The following is a 26,264-nucleotide window of genomic DNA, read 5'->3' on the forward strand; positions in this document are numbered from 1 at the left end:
AGTCTGCTTTGGTGCTAATGTGTTCTCCCTTTTCCATCTCTGCTTCAAGTTCATGTCCAGGGCAGGTCACTGACGACTGTTAAGAAAGATGCCCTGGCAGGGCTCAGAATTTTTTTGAACTTCCTGGATTTCCGCCCCCCTCAATTTCCCTATGCATAATTAAAAAAAAAAAAAAAGACCATTATCTGAAGTTAGATATGCAAATAAAATTGATCTAAAAGCGGGCGCCTGGGTGGCTCAGTTGGTTAAGCGACTGCCTTCGGCTCAGGTCATGATCCTGGAGTCCCTGGATCGAGTCCCGCATCGGGCTCCCTGCTCAGCAGGGAGTCTGCTTCTCCCTCTGACCCTCCCCCCTCTCATGTGCTTGCTCTCTCTCATTCTCTCTCTCTCAAATAAATAAATAAAATTGATCTAAAAGCAATAAAAATGAGAATAGGCCAAGAAGGCCTTCTTCTGTCCTCACATTTCCACGTCTTGAACCCGTAATTGCTCACAGTGGCTTTCCTAGGACACAGCACTTCTAACAGAACCAGCAGGAGATCAAAGAGAATGGGTGTTGTCAGCTACCTATCGGACAGACAGAGCAATACAGCCAGGGTCAAGGTCTCACACAAATGATCAAGCACATCCAGGGAGCCAGCCAGGAAACATGCTCCGATACCCCCAATTTTCACACGGCTCATTTCTCCACCTTCCAAGAAAGGATTCATGGGTAACCATGAAAACCTTTGCAAAAGAACTACAAATATTTCATTAAAAAGAAAATGCAATCCAGGTCCCAGCCTGAGCTTCAGCTGGGATTCATGGGTGTTGAACTTGTAAGGCAAACCAGCAGGACAGACTATTTGCACTGGGAACCGAGGTGTTTCCGGGAGAGAGTCCATTCTAGGCAGGGGAGAAGGAGCCAGGCATGGAGAGCAAGGGTTGGAGGACGGGCACACTGCCTCCTACTTGCTTCTGAGGGAGAAAGAAGGCGACATGTAAAACCAGATAGGCTTTTTCATTCATGTATTTGTAAAACTTTACGGTGCAAGCGTTATGGATTACAGGCACCCATGCCTATGCGCATGCATGCACAACACAGAGTAACAAGAGAGAGGTGTTGGTTCTACCCTGTCTTGCCACAGACCACCACACAACTCTGGCACCAGGAGGGTCCCAGGAATTAGGGCCAGAACAAGACGTGGTGGTAAAAGAGGAAGACCATAAGGCCCAGCAAAAATAGTATGACATCAGATGCGCCCAGGGGGACACCACGTGCCCAGAACAGGGACAGTATCTGAGGAGCAGACTTACCCAAGGGCAAGTGAGGCATGCCCCAGGGAGAGCCTGAGATGTGAGGGGAGAACCTCGCACTGAAATGGAGGTCAGTGGGGGAGCAGAGGGGCAAGGGGGCATTGGTAGGAGACAATAAAGTTTGAGTTATGACTCGTAATGTGACCCCATGAGACACACAGGCTGGTGAAGCCCAGGGAAACACAGGCTGTGAGACTGTATCTGAGGCTGTAATTATCAGCCCATTTATTTTCACTGGTGACAGGGACACAAGTACAGTAATTGGAGGAGAGTCGTGCAAAGACTCAGACAAATTGTGTCCCACTCTCTTCCATATTTTATAGGGAACACTTACAACCAGATGAACTTTGGAACAGACTACGGCTCGTTACTTCTGACAGGTTATGCCAGAAAACATGTATTGCCAAGTGATTCATCACCGTTTATATCCAGATCATAAATTTTTATTTTCCAAAAGCTGTGCTTTGGATTCGGGGCGGACCATAGTGTTTATTCTTTTTTTGTTGGCAGCTGGAAGAACAGCCTCTTGATGTCCTTCCCTGTGGATTTTATCGTTTCTCTGGGAACAGCTTTGCACACTTTCTTGGGACTTGTTTTCCACCTAACTTAAAAAAAAAAATACAGTTGCTATAATCATGGAAAGATTTGTCACAAATTAGTTTCAAATACCTTTGGGGTGATTGTGTTGGCTTGACTCCCGCTAAACTATAGTGTATTGGTTCATCTATTATACAGAGTTAGAAACTGTGCCTAAGCCTGAAATAAACTTTCTGAAATTGCTAGGGAAGTGGAATTACTATTTTTAAAATCTTATTTTTTAAAGAAATTATTTTAAGGCCATAAATTATCATAAGACCATAAAGGAAAAGAAATAAACTTTGGCTTATCACTTACCAGCTACCAGGCCCTTCATAGAAATGAAATAAGCCTCACTTAATGCTCATGAAAGCCTTGCCAAGTGGTCATTGTCACAGCACTGGGGTTCTTTTCTCCATAGCTGGAGACCTCTGGGGTCCTAGCGTAATTTCAATATTGAAACCAATCTGGCCCCAAGTGTTCCATGTAGATTTTGTTGATATGATGTCAACTGGACATCATGGAGACCATGCCATGGATATCTACATCCATTTGGATGTCTGACCAAGACTTGTCCATGAAAAAGCATTCTAGAACCATGCCCCAACACACACACACACACACACACACACACAACACACACACAATCACCACCACCACAACTCACCCCCAAACCAGTGGCAAAGCCCTGTCATTTTTAATTCTAAAACATTCCTCAAATCTCTCCCTTCTCTCTGTTGCCACGACCAGACTCATGATTACCTCAACTCTCCCAAGAATCTATCCTCCTTTCAGCAATGTGCATTAGGCCCATCTTCTCTCCTGTGGGAGCCAGCCTCCAAGATGGCGCCCCAGTGATCCAGACCTCCCACAATTCACATGCTTGCAGACCCTTCCCATGCTGATTTGGAGCTGGCCCTGTGTGACCCATTGAATAAAGGAGGACTAACAATGACCTCTAAGACTGAGCTGTAAAAGGCCTTGTAGCTTCTTCTGCCTCATTTTCTTGGATCCCAGACCCAGCACATAAGTAAGAAGTCGGCCACCCTGAAGCAGCCAGTGATGGAGAGGGCACTTAGGGAGAGAGCCACTGAAGAGAGAGATGGCCACAGCTGCCCCAGTCATCCCTACTCATGCCCCAGATATTGGGGAGCACAAATGAGTTGTCTCTGCTGACCTCTGTCCAAATGGTAGATGCACAAGTGTCCCCCCAAATTCACAGGTTGAAGTCCAAAATCCCAGGACCTCAGAATGTGCCTGTATTTGGAGGTAGGGCCTTTAAAGAGGTAAGTAAGTTAACAAGAGGACTTTAGGGTGGGCCCTAATCCAGTCTTACTGGTGTCCTTATAAGAAGAGGAGATTAGGACACAGACAAGAAGGAGAAGACCATGTGAGGACACGGGAAGAAGATGGCCATTGAAGAGCCATGGAGAGGGGCCTCGGAAGAAACCAACCCTCCCTACACCTTGATCTCTGAACCTCAAAAAAATAAATTTCTTTGTTTAAGCCGCCAGTCTGCGGTACTTTGTTATGGTCACTTAGCACACCTATACGGTGGCGATAAATGAATATTTTTGCCTTAAGCTACTAAAGTTTTTGGTGTCATTTGCAACACAGCAATTTATAACCAGAATACCCCAATCTCTCAGAAATACTTATTTTTAAATTACTGGCCCAGTAGAGGCTCTACATCTCCCAAAGAAACGCATTCCATATAGAAAGAGATTGTAATGTTTTGAAACTGACATTCTTCTTAGTGAAGCTTAATTGTTGTTCTGCTGTAATCCCACGGAGGGGAGGGTACATGGAGGGGCGCTTTTCCGGCACCTGCCAAATACACAAACAGCACAGCTCAGAAGCAAGGGAAGCTGTGAGGGAGAATCCTGCCTTGGGATTCCAGCCTTCCAGGCTGCAGTAAAATGGAGAAGTTAATTGCCAGGCTATAAAAACACAATGACTATTAGGTCCCTCAATGTGCTATCATCGATTAGCATCATGACGACGGCAGAATTAGGGAAACAAATGTGCTGTACAGCCTCCCAGCTGAAACTCTGCAAAAGGTTAATTGGATTCCATTTCAGAATCTGGGCACCTCATAGGAGGTTGGACGTGTTCATAACCAAACAAGGGACAAGATGCTGGGAAAATGCAGCTTGCTCTGGATCCAAGGTTGCACACTGCCTCTCCCTTAATTAATCAGAAGGCCACTGTCAGGTTTTGAGCTTTGTTTCCCCAAAGTTTCAAGCCATTGGCGATTCACAGGTGTTCCTGCTCATTGATTTGGAAATCACAGAGGCCCCTGAGTTGTGTTTCTGTGGGGAAAATGAAAACAGTAAGGAGTCAGCAAAAGAATTTCCTGAGTTATTTCACTACCGGAGGAGGGCCCGGAGTTGCCAATAACATGCAAAACACATTAACTTCCTCCCACTTTGTGGCCAGGTCACAGCCAGCTAAGACGCTCTCTGCCAAAACCCCAAGCGGAATTCCAAGGTGGCAAACTAACGTGTCTATAATCTGACACATGGCCTTTGAAAGTGAGATGTCAGAAACATCTGTAGAGTCTTTCCCAATGGGAGGCCGTGTCCGTGACATCACCCCCACCTCCACCCTTTGTAAACTCCCAGCAAAGGGGGTTTGGCCTTCTGGTTTAAAACCCTCAGCATTCTCTGGGGGTAGCCCATTCTGAAAGTAGTCAAGAATCACTTTGGAGCAAGTGGGGACACTGGTAACGTACAGGCACATCCTGGAGATGCCGCGGGTTCGGTTCCAGACCCCCGCAATAAAGCAAGTGTCGCAATAAAGGAAGTTAAAGGAAGGTTTTGGTTTCCCAGTGCATATAGAAGTTATGTTGACACTATACTGTAGTTTATTAATTGTGCAATAGCATTGTGTCTAAAAGAACAACGTATGTACCTTAATTTTAAAAATACTTTATTGTTAAAAAATGTTAACCATCATTGAAGCTTCTAGCGAGTGATGGGTAATCACTAATCATAGACCACCATAACAAATGTAATAGCAAAAAAGTTGAAACACTGTGAGAATTACTAAAATGTGACCTACAGACATAAATTGAGCAAATGCTGTTGGAAAAATGGCACCAATAAACTTGCTCAATGCAGGGCTGCCACCAACCTTCAACTTGTAAAAACAAACAAACAAATAAAACCAAAAAACCAGTATCTGTGTCGGGGAGCAAGAATTCCTGTCCCCTTCAAGGTCCTTCTAGCTGAACTAAGAATCACATTGACATGAGACAGATTAGCAGGAGAAAATCAAATTTCATAGCATACATACAAGGGAATCCACACAGATATGGAAATTCCAAAGACAATCAGGTAAAATGAAGTGTATGTGTCATCCTGAACTAAGGAGAAGAGGTTAGGGGTCTGGGACTTCAGAGGAGGGACGTGCAATTCACAGGAAGATGAAAAAGAATAAATGGTAGGGGTGCCTGGGTGGCTCAGTCGTTAAGCGCCTGCCTTCGGCTCAGGTCATGATCCCAGGGTCCTGGGATCGAGCCCCGCATCGGGCTCCCTGCTCAGTAGGAAGCCTGCTTCTCCCTCTCCCACTTCCCCTGCTTGTGTTCCCTCTCGCACTGTGTCTCTCTCTGTCAAATAAATAAAAATAAAATCTTAAAAAAAAAAAAAGAATAAATGGTAAACAAAGTCTTGCTGGGCCACTCAGAAACTATGGGACAAAGAGAGGATTTTGATTGAGCAGGTTCCTCCCTGTCCGCCATACCTGCTCCACATCATAATGTGGTGATCTGGGGTGATAGCCCTCTTCCTGGAGGAGGTCCTCTATCTAAATTATTTTTAGGCAGTTGTAGGGGAGGCAAAGAGCTTTTCCTGAATCTGTTTGATTTTGATTGCTTTGTAACTCCAAATAATGTTCCTGCCAAGGTGACCTGTCTTCCGATGGCCTGCCCTTGCCCCTACCTCCATCTGCAAAGTGCAATAAAATGAGTTATGCCCGGATGTAGAAGTGCATAGATAAGTTGTATCATTTTCTACCACTTCCAACCCCATCTCAACTCTCCAGAAGAAAGCTTGCCTTGACCAAGTATTTGCTGGTTTAAATTTCCTTTGCTATATACATTTTGTGCCAAGTCCAAAGCCATTGGATTTGGTAAAATCTTTAAGAACTTCGCCACAGGATGTGGTTAGTCATGGGATATTCCCTGGTCCTGAGTTGGGAAGGCGTTAGCTCAGGGAGCACTGAACATAGAACCAGAAAACAAAGGAACCAAGAATGGAGACCTTGAGATCACCCTTATGTCTGGACAACCAGGGTCCTAGGCCTTGAGCTGGTCATTCTCTAGCTAGAGGCAGGAGTTCGCAAGGCCGAGAGGATATCCCCCCCAACCCCAAATAACCAGAGCTTACCCGCCACTTCTTGACCCCAGAATTCCACAATCAGATTGCCCAGAGCCTCCATCCAGGGCCACCACTAACCTCCCCCCAAGTTTGTGCCATGTAGGGTGGCCCATGCTGCCTGTGTGCATCGCCGGGGAACAAAGTGCCAAGGGGCAGGTGCTCACAGGGGAAGGGATGGAGGCTCCTCGTGATACAGATAGAGAAGGGGGCGGCGGGTTCTTGCCTGGGTCTGCAGTGTTGTAGTTGGGAGATCATACAAAATTGGTCCTGAAAAAGCTATATTTGCTTTAGCGACAAGGAGGTTACAGGGAACCCTCCACCTTTCGCCTCCTCTTCTTCACAACTCTGTCAGCACCATGACAAAAAGCTGAAACTTAATTTTCTTAGTTCCTTGAAAGTTGTCTTCCTATTATTTAGTAACATAAGCTAAACTTAGTAACACAAGTGAAAATTTGTCTCTCATTTCAAAGCAGTGTTTACCCCAGCTCCTCTACTGATTTGTTATGAGTTATTGATCCTTGGTGGAAAGAATAACGTGCCCACCTAGAGCCTCCTCTGCAGCACTTCAGGCCGCTTGTGAATAATGAAGGTGCTCCATGGCTGAGAGGAGCCCTGACCCTTGAGGTGTGAAGCCAGCCCTGGAAAAGGCACAGCCTGAGCTGTGAGACCCTGGTACTTGAGTTCATTCTCATATCCTTCATGTGTGAGAAAGCTAACTTGGATATCAGGACCCACAAATGGGAGCCCTCCGCTCTCGCCCTGCCAGTGGCCTGGCCCACGTCACAAACCTAAACATAAGTCAACTTGCACTTATGGGAAACACCTGTCAAGGAAGGCTAACGTACTCCAATCACAACCCTCTGACTCAGCTTTAGCTAGCTCACCTTACTGTAGAAAATAGGATGACTAGCCAGTCATGCCCTGTTTCCATGCTGCCTCCTCTAACACTTTATAAAACTTGTTCTTGCCCAGAATCCTTCAGGAAGCATGTTCCTCTGTTTATGAGACACTGTACTCCCCAATCCATGGATTGTTTTCCCTTGAATAAAGGACATCAAACTCATTACTAATTGTTTTAGTTTTGTCATTGGACAGTTTGGGTGGCAAGATGGGACGGCTGCCAAAGATCCTGGAGACCTCTCCTGGATCCAGGTGAAGGTACCTTGTGATTCTCTGCCTTTTAGGCTGCTCTCCAGGATCTCTCAAAGCTTCTCTCAGATCAAACTCTGTATTCTCAGCCCCTTGAGCTTGTCTTAATCCTTCCGACTCCAGATTTTCCAGGTGAGACTTTGTGAACCACAACATTTGGGTTTGTGTCGAACCTCATCTACAAGGTAAATGCCTTTAGGGGGTCCTGACAGATCTCAGAAACTGTGCACAGGCAGCCAGAAACAGTAAATCTAGTTGAATGAGGGAGGACTATTTCAACAAGGAAGATAATGGGTACACCCCTCAGTCTAAGAAAACAAGATGCCAGTCATCAGAAGACTCACAGGGCCTGGAGGGAAGTCCATAGTATAAACTGCTGGGGACTTGGAGAAATAAATTTAGAGGAGAAATTTGGATTTTTTGACCACATCAAAATCTAAGTAGGCCTAAGTCAAGACTATTAATAGCCATTAGAACATCTACCACTATAAAGAAATCTCATGAAAGACATAATAGATCTGTTACCCATGGGACTCTGAGAGCCAAAGCTGCAAAGTTGGTGGTCATGGGTCAACCACTTAAAAGTTGTTAGAGTGCTCACCATCCAACTCTTTAAAGCTCCCGTGCCAGGATAAATTGCTCATGAAATGGGTTAGACTGACAGTAGGTCACCTACCAATCTCAAGAAAATCTCTGTACAACAAGGTACACTGTAAAACACCCCAAAATCCCTAACTCAGGGACACATCCCCTTACATATTAATTTGGTCCAAGATACCCAAGGCTTGGCTAAAGAAATGTGATTCCCAAGTTTCAAAGAATTAAACATGCCACTTTTGAACACAACTGCTTATTTTATGTCTAAAACTACGGTCCTGGAAGCTATAGATGTCTACAAAAATGGCAAAAATCTTACTGGACAACCTGGAATTAAAATGGCTATTATGGGGAATATTCCAATTAGACAAGATCATTCATTTAAGAAGTGCATTCGAAACCTATTGAATGGGAGAAAATATTTGCAAATCATATATTTGACAAGGGTTAATATTCAAATATATAAAGAACTCATGCAACTCAATATTTAAAAAACCAAATAATCCCATTAAAAAATAGGCAGAGGATCTGAATAGACATTATTCCAAAAAAGGCATACAGATGGCCAGCAGGCACTTGAATAGATGCTCAACATCACTCATCATCAAGGAAATGCAAATAAAAACCACAATGAGATATCACCTCACACCTATTAGAATGGATATTATCAAAAAGACAAAAAAGAGTGTTGGTAAGGATGTAGAGAAAAGGAAACCCTTGTGCACTGTTGGTGGGAATGTAAATTGGTGCAGCCACATGGAAAACAGTATGGAGGTTCCTCAACAAATTAAAAATTACCATGTGATCCAGCATTTTCACATCTGGGTATTTATCCAAAGAAAACAAAAACATTAAGTCAAAAAGATATATGCACCCCCATGTTCATTGCAGCATTATTTACAATAGCCAAGACGTGGAAATAACTTAAGTGTCCATCAATGGGTAAATGGGTAAAGAAAATGTGGCATATATACACAATATTTTTAATATTATATATCAATAATATATTATTCAATATATATTGGATATTATTTAACCATAAAAAGAGAATGAAGTTTTACCATTTGCAGTAACATGAATAGACCTTGAAGGCATTATGCTAAGTGAAATAAGTCAGACAAAGACAAATCCCCTACGATCTCACCTATATGTAGAATCTTTAAAAAAAGAAAAAAACAAGCTCATAAATACTGAGAATGGATCAGTGGTTGCCAGACCAGGATCAGGGGTGAAATGGGTGAAGGGAGTCAAAAGGTACAAACTTCCCAGTTATAAAATAAGCGAGTGATGAGATGTAATGTACAGCAGGGCAACTAGAGTTAATAATACTTCACTGTATATTTGAAAGCCCCTAAGAGAGTAGATCTTAAAAGTTCTCATTACAAAAGCAAAATGCTGTAACTATGTGTGGTGATAGATGTTAACTAGACCTATTGTGGTGATCATTTTGCAGTATATACAAATATTGAATCACTATGTTGTATATCCAAAATTAAATCAATATTATATGTCAATTATACCCCAATTTAAAAAAGGGGCGGTGGTTATACTCAGACACCAGCTGTCTTATGGCAACTGCTGGTCTGAGTGGGTTGCAGTCAAAATACTGCTCATTTTTTGTTTGTTTCCTACTTTATAGATTGACTCATTTAATGATAGTTTCTTACAATTTTCCTCCTGCCATTTTTCAAACGAAGATGAGAGATAAAATATTCTGTGAGACTTCCATTCTGCTTTTTCTGGCCTTTCTTCTCTTTACATTTGTCAAGTGAATTTGTATATTCGTCTTCTGTTTTGACATTGACATTGTTCAGGTCCTCACCAGTTTACATATTCACTTTCTTCACTAAAAGGTTTTTCTACATTTTTTCCAATAACACCACTTAAATTACCCTAATTTATTCTCTTAAATAATTCCACTTAGCTTAGGGATGCTTTAAAATTAAGATAAAAAATTTCTTTATAGTGGACTGAGAGAGAGAGAAAATGAATCAGAAAGTGGCCAGTGACTTAAAAAAGTATTCATCTTTTGCTGAAAGTAGTAGAAACATAACAAAGCAGAAAGAGTCTTGGTTCCACAATGAATCTATAAGCCAACCCACACAAATAGCTCTCAAGTCATTTTTGCTCAATGTAGAGCAATTTCCTAGGGATCAGGAGACCCAGTTCTTAATCCTAACTTTATTTCTAAACTTTTAAGCCTTCTAACCCAGTTGACTGTATGGACTTAGGGAACCCATTGAACTGTCCTGGGCCTCAATTTCCCTATCTATAAGAGGAGATATTGGATAGAGAATAAAATCCTTTTCAGCCGCAAAATGCTAAATTAGGTCTTTACATTATTTTTGATGGCCCAAAACATGACCTTGATTACCTTTTTAATTTGCTGGAAGAATGTAAAATTTTGGTGTTATTGGTTTCGTATGGGGGGAAAATGGCCCCTTAAGTTAAGTATTGTGAAAAAATAAATTGTTCCCAAATCAACAAACAGAATAGGGTATCTATTTTAACTGGCACTCAGAAGCCTCCAAAGGGCTTCAAAATTCCGAAAGAGCTTCACTGAAACACTCATTGCAAAAAGCTAATGAAAAATTAGACACAGAGGTACCTAAAAGACCATAAGGCTGATGTGATGAGCCCCACTACTCCCCTTTATCCTCCTTTACCTGAATACTTAGGGACTACTAATCTCTATCTGAACTGTCTTTCTACTCTGAAGAGACTACGTGACTATAAACAAAAGTCTGCCAAGTTAGTGGTCTTACAGACACCCAACATCTACCCTCAGTGGAAGGCCTCCATATGGGCCCCTCTCAGACTGACAGGATCCAAAGGATTCTCCTGTAACTACTACCAGCTATTCCCTTAAACAGCCACGGGGAAACTAAAATTAAAATTAATGGAAAACTTTGCCAAATTCTGGTAGATACCAGGACTACACTCTCCACTTTAAACCCCACTTGCTTGGGATCCTGTAGGTGAGATCCTAGGAAAACTGGCAGAAGCGGACAAAGGGTGAGAATCCTTACCAGACTCAGCTCTCCCAAACCTCTGCTGCGCCCAATCAAGAGGAAGGTAAAGTTTCATGGCCCTTCCTTTCCAAATCCAGACCCCTTGATTACTGATCCTTTCTCTCCCAGAGACAACTGTTACCTTCTTTTTTAAAAAGAGATTTTATTTATTCATTTGAGAGAGAGAGAATGAGCAGGGGGGAGAGGAAGAGGCAGAGGGAGAAGCGGACTCCCCGCTGAGCCGAGAGCCTGACTGGGGGGCTAGATCCCAGGACCTGGCGATCACGACCTGAGCTGAAGGCAGACGCCCAGCTATCTGAGCCACCCAGGCGCCCAACAACTGTTGCCTTCTTGTTTGTCTCATGTGGTGTCCTGAGAACTTGGCTTGGCAAACTTCCCGTTGGGGGCTCTAAAAATATGGCCACACAGAAATGCAGATCACAGCCCATTTGCAGCTAGATATGGCCAAAAAGAAATGTGGGTTGCACTCCATTTGTGGCTGGGGTCCTTTCAACTTTTGCCAGTTCTAAGAGAAACTGTCTAAATCTTTCCTTCTCCAGGGGATCGTTGGCAGGGGCTCTGGATCTTGAGAGGGTACGATCTTTTGCACCCTCTGCGGGGCACCTGTGCATCCAGGGGGCTGTTCAACACTGCCAGGAAAATTGACTGTTTGTCTTGGGTGAAACCTGACAAGATATTTGAAGGGATTTTTTAAGCAGCTCTGTGGTCAGAAATTGGCCAAATTGAAAGCTGATATTCAGAGCCTGATAGGAACTTTTTTTTATGTCTTCCTCCCCTAAGCTAAATGAAACTGTGTACCCAGAAGGAAAGAAAAACATTCCAAAGACAAAGAGCTCTAAATCTAGAACATGGGGAATGTTTTGATTTCCATCTTACTTGAAGATCTTCTCCCTGGTATAAGGATATAAAGAAGCAAACTGGAAAGAAAAAAAAGAAGGAAACCAAAGATAATGTAGTTGAATGGGCAGGCCAGCCTGTGAGGTCACTCAGGTTAAAACCCAATTCTGAGAAATTAAAAACAACTGTCCTTATCTTATAAATTGAGCCTTTACAAGAACAGACATTCAGCTCAAAAAGCAATTCAAAGCCCACCTATCCTCTTTACCAATCCTAAAACCTCCCCAATTCATCTATAAAGGCCTGGAGGTATTGTAAAATTCTGAATTTAGGAAACAAAATCCTTCTCAGAGGGACTTGCATTCTTTCCCTGTGCCTTTGAGATGTAAATGTTCTACCTAGTCTTCTCCAGGAACTGAGGGCCATCTCTTTGAAATGCAAACTTCAAAGAGGTAATTCTTATGGGAAGGAAAAAAGAGAAGAAAAAAGGAAAAGGCAATTTGGAAACTAGGAAAATGAAAAATCTTCACAAAGATGAAGCCATCTGAGCAGGTAAGCTTAATTTATTCCTTCTGCTAGAAACACACTTTGGATCCAGCTGTTCTTTTATAAATTAGTGAGTTTTGCATTATCGTACCCATCTAAATGGCTAAAATTTTATTTTTATTTTAGATTTTATTTATTTATTTGACACAGAGAGAGAAAGACAGACACAGAGAGAGAGAGCACAAGCAGGGGCAGAGGGAGAGGGAGAAGCAGGCTCCCCACTGAGCAGGGAGCCCAATGCGGAGCTCGATCCCAGGACCCTGAGATCATGACCTGAGCCAAAGGCAGACGCTTAACGACTGAGCCACCCAGGCACCCCTAAATGGCTAAAATTTTAAAACAAAGGCTATCGGATCTGTTTTTTATCTGTCTGTATACTATGTATGTCTATATGTGTGTGTGTTATGTGATTTTTCTTCTACCTTGGTACTGTCAAAATTATTTTGTAAAGAATTCTATTTGATTAGCTTAAAGAAAATTAAGCATTTATATAAATCAAGTATACTCTCAGAAATTTAGAAACTAACACAAATGTTGTTTAAGTTTTCATGATCTAGGGTAATATTCAGTAAATAAAAACTAGTTTGTTAGTTAGTTTAATTAAAACAGACATGTCTTGGGGTACCTGGGTGGCTCCATGAAGCCTCTGACTCTTGATCTCAAGACCTGAGCTGGGTCCTGAGTTCAAGCCCTGCATTGGACTACACGCTGGGCATGGAGCCTACTTAAAAACAAAACAAAAACAAAAACTCTTGACAGCTCTTTAGAGCTATCAATACTAAATACAATCCTGCACAAAACTTTTATTCTACTTAGGTCTACTAACAGTCAAATAAGCTCATGTTATCTCTGTTACAAAATTTGTTGGCAAGAAGGATGACGTAAAATATTTAGCTGTTTAATGTCTCATGAGTAAACATAATTATTAAGAACAAGTAAATTAAATAGATGTAAGTAAGATACAAGTTTATAAACTTTTCAACAATAATTACGTTCATGGCGTGTCTACTTAAAAAATAAGGTAACTTGGGGCACCTGGGTGGCTCAGTTGTTAAGCATGCGCCTTCAGCTCAGGTCATGATTCCAGGGTACTGGGATAGAGCACCACATCAGGTTCCCTGCTCGGCGGGAAGCCTGCTTCTCCCTCTCCTACTCCCCCTGCTTGTGTTCCTTCTCAAGCTGTCTATCTTTCTGTCAAATAAATAAAATCTTTAAAAAAAAATATGGTAACTTGAAACCTTAAAGTCATACTAAAATTAGTCAAATGATGAATATTCATTGAATACTGATAAAATATTGAAATAAAATACTGAACCATTAATTACTGAACATAGGTTTGTCCACTTTTGGCTTTCTTTTACAGAGGGACTAAAAGATATTTGAGTCTATTCATAAACATGTTTCATGCCACATTGAAAAATTCACTACAAGGAAGAATATACTTCTAGAAATTATATATATATAGTTTGGCCAATCCACAGAATTGTAGTTTGACAGTCCACAAATGCTTACTTCTTGGTTTTCACTAGAAATTAATGATTCTAAGGGTTAAGAATTCTAATCAATATATGTAATTAAAACTACTAGAAATAATAAAGCTAACAACTTTATGAAAAGAAAGTAGGATGTGTTTTTGTAAGAAAAAGTATGAGGTCTGGGGGTGTGTTTTTTATTAAGGGAAAAGGAGAGTAATTTTGTGCTAAAGTAAAATTATTGATCCAGAATGAAAAGGGGGGGATTAAGACAAATTTGAATGGATATAAAAAATATTGTAAAGTATTTATGAGAAAAAATCTTGGGAAAGGAATTTTAGGTGTGGTTAAACTGGCCAAGATTGGAATGGATTTAAGTTTTTAAAAAATAAGTTTTAATATAAAAAGTACACTGGAACCAAATTAGAATTTGGTTTTCTCTCTGTTAAAAGGACAAAGTTTTTTTGGACTGTTGGTCTGTTCTTCATAAGAAATTGTGAAAGCTTTTTTTTTCTTTTTTAACTTTTGAGTAATCTACTTGGACAGCAAAAATTTTGTGTCTTACCAAAATAATTCACTGTGCTTCCTGTTGTCTTTATCAGGTAGGATTAGTTAAGAAAACCCAGTCTTCTCAATATTCAATGAGGTAAGTTTTGTTCATCACTATGTAACCTTCTGTATTTGCCTTTAACATCTTCCATTGTCACTTTGGTGAAATAAGATAATTAAGTATTATTTCCTAATTATTTGTGATTCTACTCAGTCAAATGTTCAAACCTTTTGCCATTTTGACAAGTCCTCCAAACCAAATTCTAAATGGAGTCTTATGGCCTCAAAGTAACTTTGAGATTTCCCAGAGAATTCCTGGGAAATTTCAAAGGATTTGTCTCTCACCTTGTAAAGGAGAAAGGTTAAATTAGGTTTATTTGGTATGCTGAAGTATGTGGGTAGCGTTGTCAGATAAGAAGTGATGATAAACCTTAGGTTACATGTGTTTGGATATATGTTACTAATACAGGTATTCCAAAAATTAGTTTAAGTCTAGAAATTTGTCAACATTCTCATTGTTTAATTATTACCCTAAATTTTTGTATGCCACAGAAATAACAACATTTCCTTATCAACTGAACTCTCCGCAGATTTTTAACCACGGGCATTTTTAAGTCTTTTGTCATTTACAGACAATTATTATTTTAATGTGATGCTTTTGCAAAAGTGAGATTCATGGAAAGAACCCTCCCAAGAACTCCTGGGCACAGACACCACTGCCAAATTACAAGATGTTGAAATTTAGGTGCATATTTCACAACTGAAGAAGGCTCCACATGACTCTGCATCCTGTTCAAACACTGGAGTCCTCAAAATCAAGCTTACTGGGACAAGAATCTACTGAAATCACAAAGTAGACTGCTTCCACCCAAGACATTAGAACAAGAATCCTGGTCCTTTACCCTCTCATCACAAAACCCCTTCTCGAGACCCTTGGTATCTGCTTTGCCATTCTTTCTCTTACTGCCACTTGGAAAAATAATGCTATCATCCATATTTCTGGAGTTCATGGAAAGGGAGAAACCTATCTGATTGATGGGTTTGCCATCAAACACCCCGGTCAGTCCATGAGGCTGGGGATCCTGTAGTTCTCCCAGTTACAAACTTTTCTCTGCTTCTTTCCACTGCCTGATTGCCTTGTCCACACTAAGCCCCCTCTCTATAGCGTCAGACTCCCTAACCCTGAGCCTGCAAGGCAATGCCCAACAGAAAAAGAAATTAGTCTAATATCCTCTTGTTGTCTCTAGATTCTTCAGTCTGACTTGCCTCCAGGGCTATCATCTTTCCAGGTCAGAGCCTCGGCTGGTCGCCATGCACTCCACTGTTCCAACAGCCTCCACACAGGACATCACTTTTAGCAATGCCAATGTGCTCCTCCTGGGCTTTTCTTTATCTGCGGAGGACTCGTACCCCCTCACTGATGGGCGGTTCGATGTTTAAATAGATGGGAAATGGTTGGGAGCCGTGGTCTGGGCTACTTCAGCACACCTGGCTGTCCACAACCAAACCTTCATGGCGGGCTGCCCCTCTCAACCGACATCCCAGGCTCAAATGGGAATTATCAGGAGGCATTCAGGATTCAAAATTCGCTTCCCTTCGGGGCGCCTGGGTGGCTCAGTTTAAGCGTCTGCCTTCGGCTCAGGTCATGATCCCAGGGTCCTGGGATCGAGCCCCGCATCGGGCTCCTGCTCCGCGGGAAGCCTGCTTCTCCCTCCCCCACTCCCCCTGCTTGTGTTCCCTCTCTCGCTGTGTCTCTCTCTGTCAAATAAATAAACAAAATCTTAAAAAAAAAAAAAAAAAAAAAAAAAAAATTCGCTTCCTTTGGCAGATCCCTACTACCCTGGCTCCAAGTAAGCATACATGAGGCTATGATGAGGAACCTCTCCTTAACTCTTGAAAGTGTTGCAGAATCTCCTGCTACTGCAATAGCTGGCCAACAAAAACCCCTACCCTCTCTGGCCAGGGCTGCTCTTGATAATAGCATAGCCTTTGACTCTCTTTGCAGCTGACTTGCTGCACTTAAATGAACACTTCTGGGAAAGTTGAGAGCCAGCTAAATGAAATCACTTGGCTTACAAAAAGTGACTCCTTCAACGGGGCCTTTCTTTGATCTATTTGATCTAAGTTAGTTTGGGTCATGGGGATCATGGCTCCCGACCATCCTCCAAACGTTGGATATTGTCCTGCTTATAGTCATTCATTCTAATAGTCTCCCTGGTACACTGTGTTCTCTCAAAAGCTTTAAATGCATATGGCAGCCGCTGGTGACCAGACAAATCATCTCCCTTCACTCAGAATGCCAAAAACAAGATGAAAAAAAAAAAAAGGCCAACTAAGGGCCCGAGACCTTGATATCCTAACCTGTGATTTCCAGTTGGAGATCCAACCTGACTCCAGCACCAACAAAAAGCAACAGCTCAGAATGGCACCAATATCTTACATTTTGATCAATACTCTCAAAGCGGGGGAACTGATCAAGTTAATTCCTATATTGGAGCCCACGAAATGGAGGCTGCCCCAGTGGCCTGGCCCACACCACAGATCTAAACCTAAGTCAGCCTGGCTTACAGGTCACAGCAGTCAAGGAAAGCTAACATAACGCCAGTCACCATACTCCCTCAGAGCTCGAGCTAGCTCCCCCTGCCCTAGAAAGCAGGACCTGCAAGCCTGAAAAGGAATCCCTGACCTGTTTCCACATTGCCTCTTCCAACACTATAAAACTTGCTCTTGCCCAGAATCCCTCGGGAAGAGCACTCTGCAGCTTGTGAGGTACCCTACTCCCCCAACCATGGTTTCCCCTGAGTAAAGACATCCATCTCATTACCGAACTATTTCAGCTTTGCCATTTGCCATGCCACTATGAGGGACAGGGGAACACCATTCCTTGCAGATATTCCACAGTGAGAATTCAGTATAAAACTAGCAACCAAACCCAGATTGCCTTCCAGATGGGGATGAGATAAAAAGAGCTAAATAAAGTCCCATGGCTAATTCAAGAGCCAGATATAAATAGAATAAAATTAAACCAGGGCTAGAATTTGGGGGCAGAAAATAGTACTCTTCTTGTGGTTCTGCCAGAGCCTCGGCGATGCAGGCCTGATGTATAAGATCTAATTTGCAATGCCACAGAGAATTCACTGGTTCAAATTTCCTTTGCTCCTTACTTTTTGTTCCAAGCCAAAGCTGGCGAGGGACCTGCGAAGGGCCATTGGATGATATGGAGAGAGGGACCTCTAGTGTTGAGCTACTTTTCTGCCACCCAGCAGCAAGCACTCTATTTACTTACATGTTTATCTATTTATTTAGGATTATCACAATACTGCTTCTCTGAGAAAGCCTGGACTTAAAGTTTAAAGTAAGTGTTTGTTTTTCGCTTCTGGGATAACGTTACGAAATTTAATAATGACAGAATATAAGTGGTGACACACAATATTAGGGAAAGCCTTGAGTAACCAAACAATATTTGTTAAGGGCCTAGTAAATCTTCAGGCCTGGGATAGGTACTGAAGGTAATTTCGAGAAGTCTAAGATATAAAAAGGCAACTAAAATACCAGGAGTAAGTAAGTCCCAAAGGAATAACGAGAACATTAAGTGTATATCTTTCATTTACACACACACACACACACACACACACACACACACACAGCCCATTTATGGAATAAATCCCATGTTCTATGCACTCAACCAGGCTCCAAACTACAGCGATGAAAGATAAAGTGTCTATCCTCAGGGGTCCATAGATAATCAAGGGAAGCAGACACATTACAACTAGGACTGAACAGACACATTATAACTTCTAGCTAGGGCTTCAAGATGGGTGGGAGCTGGAAGGGCCAGGGAAAGGGGAAGGATACTCCAGGCCTGGGGGAGTGAAAGTCCTGAGCACGCTGGAGCGAGCAAGGCATGGGCCGTGCTCAGGTCTGGCTGACATCAGCTTTCCCACAGGGCACGGTGGGAAGGGAGGTTGGTCCTGAGAGGTGCATCCCACATCTCTGATGTGATAATGATTGTCATTTGTTGAGTTATTCAACTACCTTGCTGAGCATCTTCTGTGATCAGGCACTGGGGGCCTGCACAGAGGCCCCCAAGATGAGCAAGACGTGGTCTGAACACCTCAGAAACTCACAATCTAGAGGGGAAGGGTACAGGAAAGCCACTACCCACTATCCCATGAAATGAATGCAACCAGAGAGCGACGCCCAGGGCTGGGCACAACAGAGGGAGTGACCGGCTGAGTCTGAGCCAAGGATTCAGAGGAGGTGGCGTTTGGGTTGTTCCTTAAAGATGAACGGCAGTGCCTGAAGTGGACAAAGACAGGGAGGGAGATGGAGGGGGCGACTCTGGGGATGCCCAGTGTCTGCAAGCGCCACGAAAGATGCTTCCATCTGATCAGAATCCAGCTCAGGAGCCTGGGGTCTCTCCTGAAGGCCAGTGAGAACTATGGATTTACAGGGGACCAAGACAGAGGTCCCCATGTGGACATCTAGAGACCTTTTTTCAGAACTCTGGAGGAGGGGGCAGGAGGTAACATGGTAAGATTTTCACTGTTTAAATAAAAGCTGGAGATTGTATGACCGATGGATTGGAGGGGCGCACAACAGTCCACTTTGTTTTGATCCCAATTACACACTGTCCACTGCTCCCTCCTTCTTTCCTCACAACAACTATTGTTCCTGGCTTATGTCTCTCTCCTGGAGGACTTTAGGACCTGCAGATTGCTAATGAGGTAGCTGATCCCGGCCACGGCCTGACCGCCGCTCTGGAAGCCAGCCGGCCGTGCGCACGATGCTCGGTCCTCCTCGGAACATTGTTTCCTACGTTAACACTTCTTGGTACTTAAATTCTACATCTAGCAATTACTTTCCTCCTTGAGCAGTTGGTTTCCACTTGAACAGGCAGCTGGAGGTAGTCAAAGCATGACTTAAGTAATCGTTTACTATTGTAAAGCTCCTTTCATCCATAGGCTTACCATTAATCACCCAGGAAAATAATAGAATGGTAAAGAGTGACTGCTGGTATTAATAAAATCATGGCAGCCGAGGACAGACCCAAGCAAACACAGCCATTGGGAACTGCTATACCGCCTTATTATCTGAGTGATGGTCCAGCTGGCAGATCCGAGCTACGTGCTCACAAACAAAAGGTTATACTCGGAGGGACACCACCAACACCAAGCAGACTGGCAGCCGGGGTAGACTTCTGACATGGTGACATCTCCAGGCTCCGTAACTCAACATCACAGAGGGCTGCTTTGTTAACCAGAATGTCGATGTATTACTATGCAATGAAATGCGAGGTATTTTTTTTTAATCCAGATATGAAAAACAACTAAAACTATAAGGCAAGCTGTTGTGTGAATCTGACATTACAGAAAGGGAAGTGAAGACTGGGGTTCAGCCAACCCAGCTGGACCGGTCGCCCTTCTCCACGATCACAGAGCCTTATAATCACAAATACCGATAGAGTAGGTCTGTGTGTCAGGCACGGTTCTAGGTGCTAGGGAGAGATGTTGGCAAAGGCCCTGTCCTTTTGGAGTTTTTACCTATTGAGAGGAAAGGCAAAAAGCAAACAGATGAATACATAATACAAAGTCAAGGAGTGACAAGTGCTAAGAAATAAAGCAAGGAAGGAGAGAGAAGGTAAAGGTACTCAGGAACTGTCCCTCTGAGGAGGGGACATCTGAGTAGAGAACTGAGTGAAGAGGATAAAAGCTACATGAGCATCTGGGGGAAGGGCCAGCCCAGCAGTGAGAAGAGTCACACAAAGGCCCTGGGGAAGCACTTTTGTGCTCAAAAGAATGGGCTTTGTTTCTTAACAAACATTGTAACTGATTTGGTACCCCCAAGTGAGTGTTTTGACCCTCAAAGTAAGCAGAGTACACTCGTTGTAACAAGGTTGCCATTTTGCAACAGCAACTTGCATCTTCAGGTTGCCCTTCATATCCCCTTCCTCTCAAACTTCCACTGAAATAACACAGAACATAAAAACGTGCAAAGGAAAGAATGCTGGGAAATAGCAAAGAGGATCATCAACAGGCCAGAAACATAGAGAGCGCTGCGGACGGCGTGCAGCGGCTGGGGCAGGACTGAAAGACGGCCTCGTGGAGGAGCAGAAGCACTTTCCCAAGATGGTCCTGCCAAGTCCTCGAGCTCCCAGCTGCCTGAAGACAAGGCTGGGCCAAAGGGACATTGAGCGGACGAGAAACAGAAACAACGACCGAGACTGCACAGGCGCTGTGTCCACACCCTCAGCTTCCTGCAGGGCGCACAGCTGACCGGGGAGGAGAGGATTTGCCCGACGGTCTCCCAACATCGATGGGGGGCCAGCGAGCCAGACAGTGTGAGCCTTGAGGAGCCGCGTGCCCCAAAGCTTGCAGAAGAGGGAAAGGTGATGGATGAAGTCTTTGCTTCTGTGTTAACGCCTTCCCGATTTCCCGCCACTCAAAACATCTGGAGACCCCCAAGCAGACAGGTGGCTGGGAAGGAATGAACCAGGTTTTGAAAACTCCCTTCCTTTTCTGCAAGCGTCCTCGGATGAAGGGGGCTGGCCCCCAGAGCATCCCCTGCCAGTACCTACCCCACTCCAGGAGGCCCGAAAGTACGTCCCATGCAGCCCCCTCCTCTCTCCCCACACCCAGAACCAGGCAGCCCCTGATCAGGGGAATCCACCTTTGCTCTGCTAGGTGTCATGCTCTTCTTTCCAGCTCCGTTTATGTTTTTTTTTTTTTTAAGATTTTCTATTTATTTATTTGAGAGAGACAGTGAGAGAGAGAGAGTGCGTGCATGTGGGGGGTGTGTGCAGAGGGAGAAGCAGGCTTCCCACTGAACAGGGAGCCTGATGCAGGACTCGATCCCAGGATCCTGAGATCATGACCTGAGCCGAAGGCAAACGCTTCACCAACTGAGCCACCCAGGCGCCCCCATTTATGTTTTCTATTTCTATTTTCCCAGTGTTTTTCTTTTCCTTTCCTAACATATACTGGATTCATTAGGGGTTGGTTTTTTTGTTGTTGTTCTTTTCTGTACTCTTTTTGAAGTTCTACATTCTATTTCTATTCTACTAGTTTTACTTCAACTTTTAACTAACTCAAACTACATTTTCTTAGCAACATCAATAATTAAATAGTATTTATAACTTCTCCGAGTCAAACCAGATGAGATTTCACAACTTCTTATAACCCCTCCTCTTCTTAATGGCCCCTGGCCCTTAGGGTTTGTTGGAATAATGTAGATTTTTAGTTTTAAAATTATAATTATTATTGGTAGGGCCTTTTATCATACTGCTTTTTTCTTTTCCTTCTAATAGACTTTATTGTTTAGAGCAGTTTTAGGTTCACAGCAAAATTGAGGGGCAAGTACAGAGATTTCCCATCTGCCTCCTAACCTCCCCCCCACGCACAGCCTCCCACACTACCAACACCCCCCACCAGAGTGGGACACATCATTAGTTGACCTCAAGGGCCCTCTTGGTGTTTCGTACTCTATGGATTTGGACAAATGTCTAACAACATGGATCCACCATTGAATGTCCTATAGAATAATTTCACTGCCTTAAAAATCCTCTGTGCTCTGCCTGTTCACCCCTCCTGACCCCTGCCAACCTCTGGCAAATACTGATCCTTTACTGTCTCCATAGTTTGCCTTTTCCAGAATGGGCTATAGTTGGAATGATCAAGTAGGTGGCCTTCTCAGACAGCTTCCTTCACTTAGTGATATGCATGTAAGTTTCCTCCATGGCTTTTCATGGTTTGATAGCTCATTTCCTTTCAGCATTACATAATATTCCACTGCGGGGGATGTACCACGGATAATGTATCCATTCACCTACTGAAAGTCTGAGATGAGGGTGGCAGCACGGCCAAGTGAGGGCCCTCTTCCGGGTCGCAGACTTCTTATTGTATCCCCCCATGGCAGAAGAGCATAGAGAGCTCCTGGGGTTTCTTTGTGAGGGCACTAACCACACCCATGAGTACTCCTGACGGCCCCACCTGCTAATCCCACCACCTCGGGCATTAGAATTCCACTATATGAATCTGGGGGGATGCAAATATTCAGACCACAACAGTATTAAACTTCACAACTACACTGACAGCAATCATTTAAATGTAACTTCAAGTATTAATAGTTTCACTGCTCACTGTATTTCTTTCCCTTTGTTGAGTTTAATCACTTAATTGACAAACACAGAGCGAGTGCCTACTATGTGCCCTGCATGGAGATCTAGCAGTAACAGGGAGACAAAGTCTCTGTCTTCCGTGGAGCTTACAGCCCAGTGACGGCTTTAAATTATTTTGAGGTTGGCTGCAGGACAGCCTTAAGTAAATATTCTTTTCCAGTTGCTCTTCCCAGAACGGTCCTCCCCTGGAAGGAAGCAAGGCTGTTTCAAGCTCCTCCACGTCTTGCTCGAATGCCACCTTCTCAGTGAGCACACACACACCCACACCACTGAAAACTGCACCCCCTCCCGACCTCACCCCTGTTGCATTCTCCTGCACGACACAAATGACACTCAAAATATCGGATTTCAGCTAAGGCAGCATGAATTTTAAGGCACGCCATGATGTCGTGTGTCACTGAGACTTGCCAGTGACTCATGGCCTTCCCGTGAGGTCAAGCCTCTCAAGTCTCCTTTAGCAATTCAGAGGTTTTAAGAGACTTTTCTTGCCTTCCGTTGCATTCCTTGGCATGTGATAGTCAATCCTTCTGCAAATATAGCTAATAAGACATGACACAGCTTCTCCTCACTTGGGGGTACCACCCTCCCTTCCTATGGTGTGGAAGTACTGCTGGTTGTTTGTTAGGAAATATGGAATTGTGGTCCTTCTTTCAGGAATGAATATTTGCTTCTTGGCTTCCGCACTTTTCTGGGGACATGATAACTTTTCATTTTAGTGCCAAGTCATCATGGACTCTTTTGTGAAGACATGCTAAATGGTGAATTAAGTCCTACGCATACCAACACCGTGCGTAACTGAACTAAAGTAGCAACGATATGAACAGCTCTGCGCAGGCTTGCAGACTGATGGGCAATGACGAAGAGTTCGAGGCAGCTGCCCAGCCAACAGAAATTTGAGCACTCCAGTGATTGTGGAAGGCATCTCCACTTCAGAGTGTCTAAAGTGAAACGTGGTACTTCCCAGAATCAACAAACACAAAATCCGGGAAGTTACTCGCTTTGTCTAGAACATGCTCCCTCCGCTTGTTTGCAAGCTCTGCAAAGTCAAGGAATTATCTGTCTACAGATATAGCATGAATGCCTAGAACAGAACCTGGCCCATGGTAGGCACTCAGATGTTCGTTGAGTGGATGCATAAATGAAGCAGGGTTAAGTCTAGATCTGCTTACCTAGAACAGCATGACCTCCCACAGCCTGCAGGCCCCATGCCTCTTCCCTCGGGCGTGGGATGCACTCTCGTGTTCACATTCCCTGCCACGTACCCCAGGAGCCGCTAGCTGGCTAGAAGCCATTTTTCTGATAAAAAGATTCATAAGATTCAGCCACAACACTCTCGTCTTTATGAATCGAAGCAGGAGCATGCGATGGGGCACTGGGCTGGCTTAGTCGGTGGAGTGTGAGACTCCTGATCACAGGGTCGTGAGTTCAAGCCCCACACTGGGCGCTGAGCCTACTTAAAAAAGAAAAAAAGAGAGAGAGAAGGAGGGCAGGGAAGCAGCCTCACTTTCTAGATTCTCTAGGAAGTTTACTCACTGATGCAATTGGGTCTTGGTCCCACGGGTGCTGTGGAGCAGCACAGGTATTGGTTCTTGGGCAGTTGGATGTCGGGGGGCCAAGGAGGTTCTCAAGCAGCCCAGGAGGAACTACAACCCTCAGCAGGAGGCGGAAGCCAGGCCCTTCACCTGTGCTTCTGAGAAGAGAATCTGTGCTGGGCTGCGCCAGATCCGTGGGCCTGGGAGGCTGGCAGACTCATTTCAGAACAAGAAACTGAACAAAAAGACCAAAAATAATAATAATAATAATAATCACACTGACTACACATTGCCTTAAATTCTGATTCTTCTGTTTTTATCTTATGGAACTCTGTGGTTAAAGATATGAGGAGCGACCGCTACAGACAGCTTGTTTGTTTGTTTGTTTGTTTGTTTTTAACTCATGACACAGGAATTTGCTCTTACAACCATCAAGGGGAAGTTTTGTGGTTTTATTACCCCCTTCAGGCCTAACACAAGGTTCTGGAGCCTAATAGTACAGGCTATCTCTTTTAATTAGCGTGATGGGCCATCCCATGTCACCCAGTGTATCAACATTTCATTTAATAAACTCATTTTATGGGAAAAGATACGTGCTGTGCTGTTCCACATTGACTAGCACAACTCAACTTTTCATTTCTGATACAAACAGAATCTTGAGTCTTCAAGATCTTAATACCATAAACTGAAGCCTTGGGGCTTTATGGCCTTCCTGCTTGGTGCAATAGACAACTGCAGGTTACAGAAGGGCGGGGGTGGGGGGATGGGGTAACCAGGTGATGGATATTAAGGAGGGCACGTGTTGTGATGTGCACTGGGTGTTATACACAACTAATGAATCACTGAACACTACATCAAAAACTAATGATGTACTACTATATGTTGGCTAATCAAACATAATAAAAAAAATTGTTACTTTTCTTCATTCAAAATTCACAAAATAACACGCTGGAAAGCAAGTCTCTTGATCCAGTGATCCTGAAAGTGTGGTCTGGACAAAGCACTAACCAAAGCCTGGATCCTTGGCCTAATGCTCAACTCCCTCGCCGTGACCCAACGAGTCCCTGCTAGCTGCTGGGTCAGGCACTGGGGCGCCACACTGCTGTGTGATAAAGTCTGTTACTAGAATGAATTTAGATTTTACTTACTCGATAGTTACTCGATAGTTATTCATTTCCTCACATGGCGCTCTTTTCAAAGCAACACGTTCATTCCATAAAATAACGGCGAAACCCTTGATACAAGGAAATGACTGAATTAAGACATCGTTGCATGGATTTTATCTCCCCAAATGGTATACACTGAGTGCCCTTTGCCAAATTTCCAGTAGGAGCATCCAAAGTGCACCCTCAGAGAACAAAGGAAGTTCCAACTTTGAATGGCCACAAGGTCCAGTGCCTCAGAGACCTCGTAGGCAGAAAAGTCTCCTGGGCACTTACCTGAGACATGGAAATAGAGGTTACGGCCAAAAGAAATGACAACGGATAAAGTGAACGTAATGAGCAACAGTTAGGCATGGCCCTCCTCCCCTTCACTTCTGTTTGTTTCATTTTTAGAGGGATCTGGTGTTTCAAGGAAAATACAAATGAAGTTTCCTATAAGGAGGGGCGCCTGGGTGGCTCAGTTGTTAGCGTCTGCCTTCGGCTCAGGTCGTGATCCCAGTGTCCTGGGATGGAGCCCCCCTCCCTGCCCCGTCAGGCTCCCTGCTCAGCAGGAAGCCTGCTTCTCCCTCTGTCCCTCCCCCTGCTCGTTCTCTGTCAGTTTCTCTCTCTCAAATGAATAAATAAAATATTCAAAAAAAAAAAGAAATTTCCTATAAGGAGATGCTTGCACTCTCTCTCAGCCTCATGATAGGGGGCCAGTAAAAAGAGATGAAGAGGAGGGGGTCTTAGGTTTGCAATGACAAACAGGGAAGGCCAGTATACTTCCTACAGATTTATTACAGTTGTTGCCAGTGGGACTGATTTTAAAAAACGAACAGGTAAAGCAAATCTAATCTAAAACGCTTTGCTGCCATATTAGGGCACCCTCACTGTCTCCCCTTTTCTCCTGGAACAGTAAAACTGTATTTCTGCCACTATGTACGGGCAGCTGCCGGGGCCCACTGGGAGCGTTGGTGGATA

The 26,264-nt window shown here is 43.7% G+C and overlaps 1 long non-coding RNA gene across 1 annotated transcript in view; it reads right to left on the reverse strand.

Annotated features, from left to right (window-relative positions):
• Positions 1-26,264, reverse strand: part of LOC118549664 (uncharacterized) — a 51,870-nt gene that overhangs the window by 19,860 nt on the left and 5,746 nt on the right. Inside the window, exons 2-4 of the long non-coding RNA XR_013448504.1 lie at positions 25,290-25,375; positions 24,143-24,376; positions 23,779-24,059 (exon numbers count right to left, since the gene is read on the reverse strand). This is a non-coding gene — a long non-coding RNA (uncharacterized LOC118549664). The remainder of the gene's footprint in view (positions 1-23,778; positions 24,060-24,142; positions 24,377-25,289; positions 25,376-26,264) is intronic.

The sequence above is a fragment of the Halichoerus grypus genome, chromosome 6 (genome assembly GCF_964656455.1).
Source record: "Halichoerus grypus chromosome 6, mHalGry1.hap1.1, whole genome shotgun sequence".
NCBI classification, from domain to species: Eukaryota; Metazoa; Chordata; class Mammalia; order Carnivora; family Phocidae; genus Halichoerus; species Halichoerus grypus.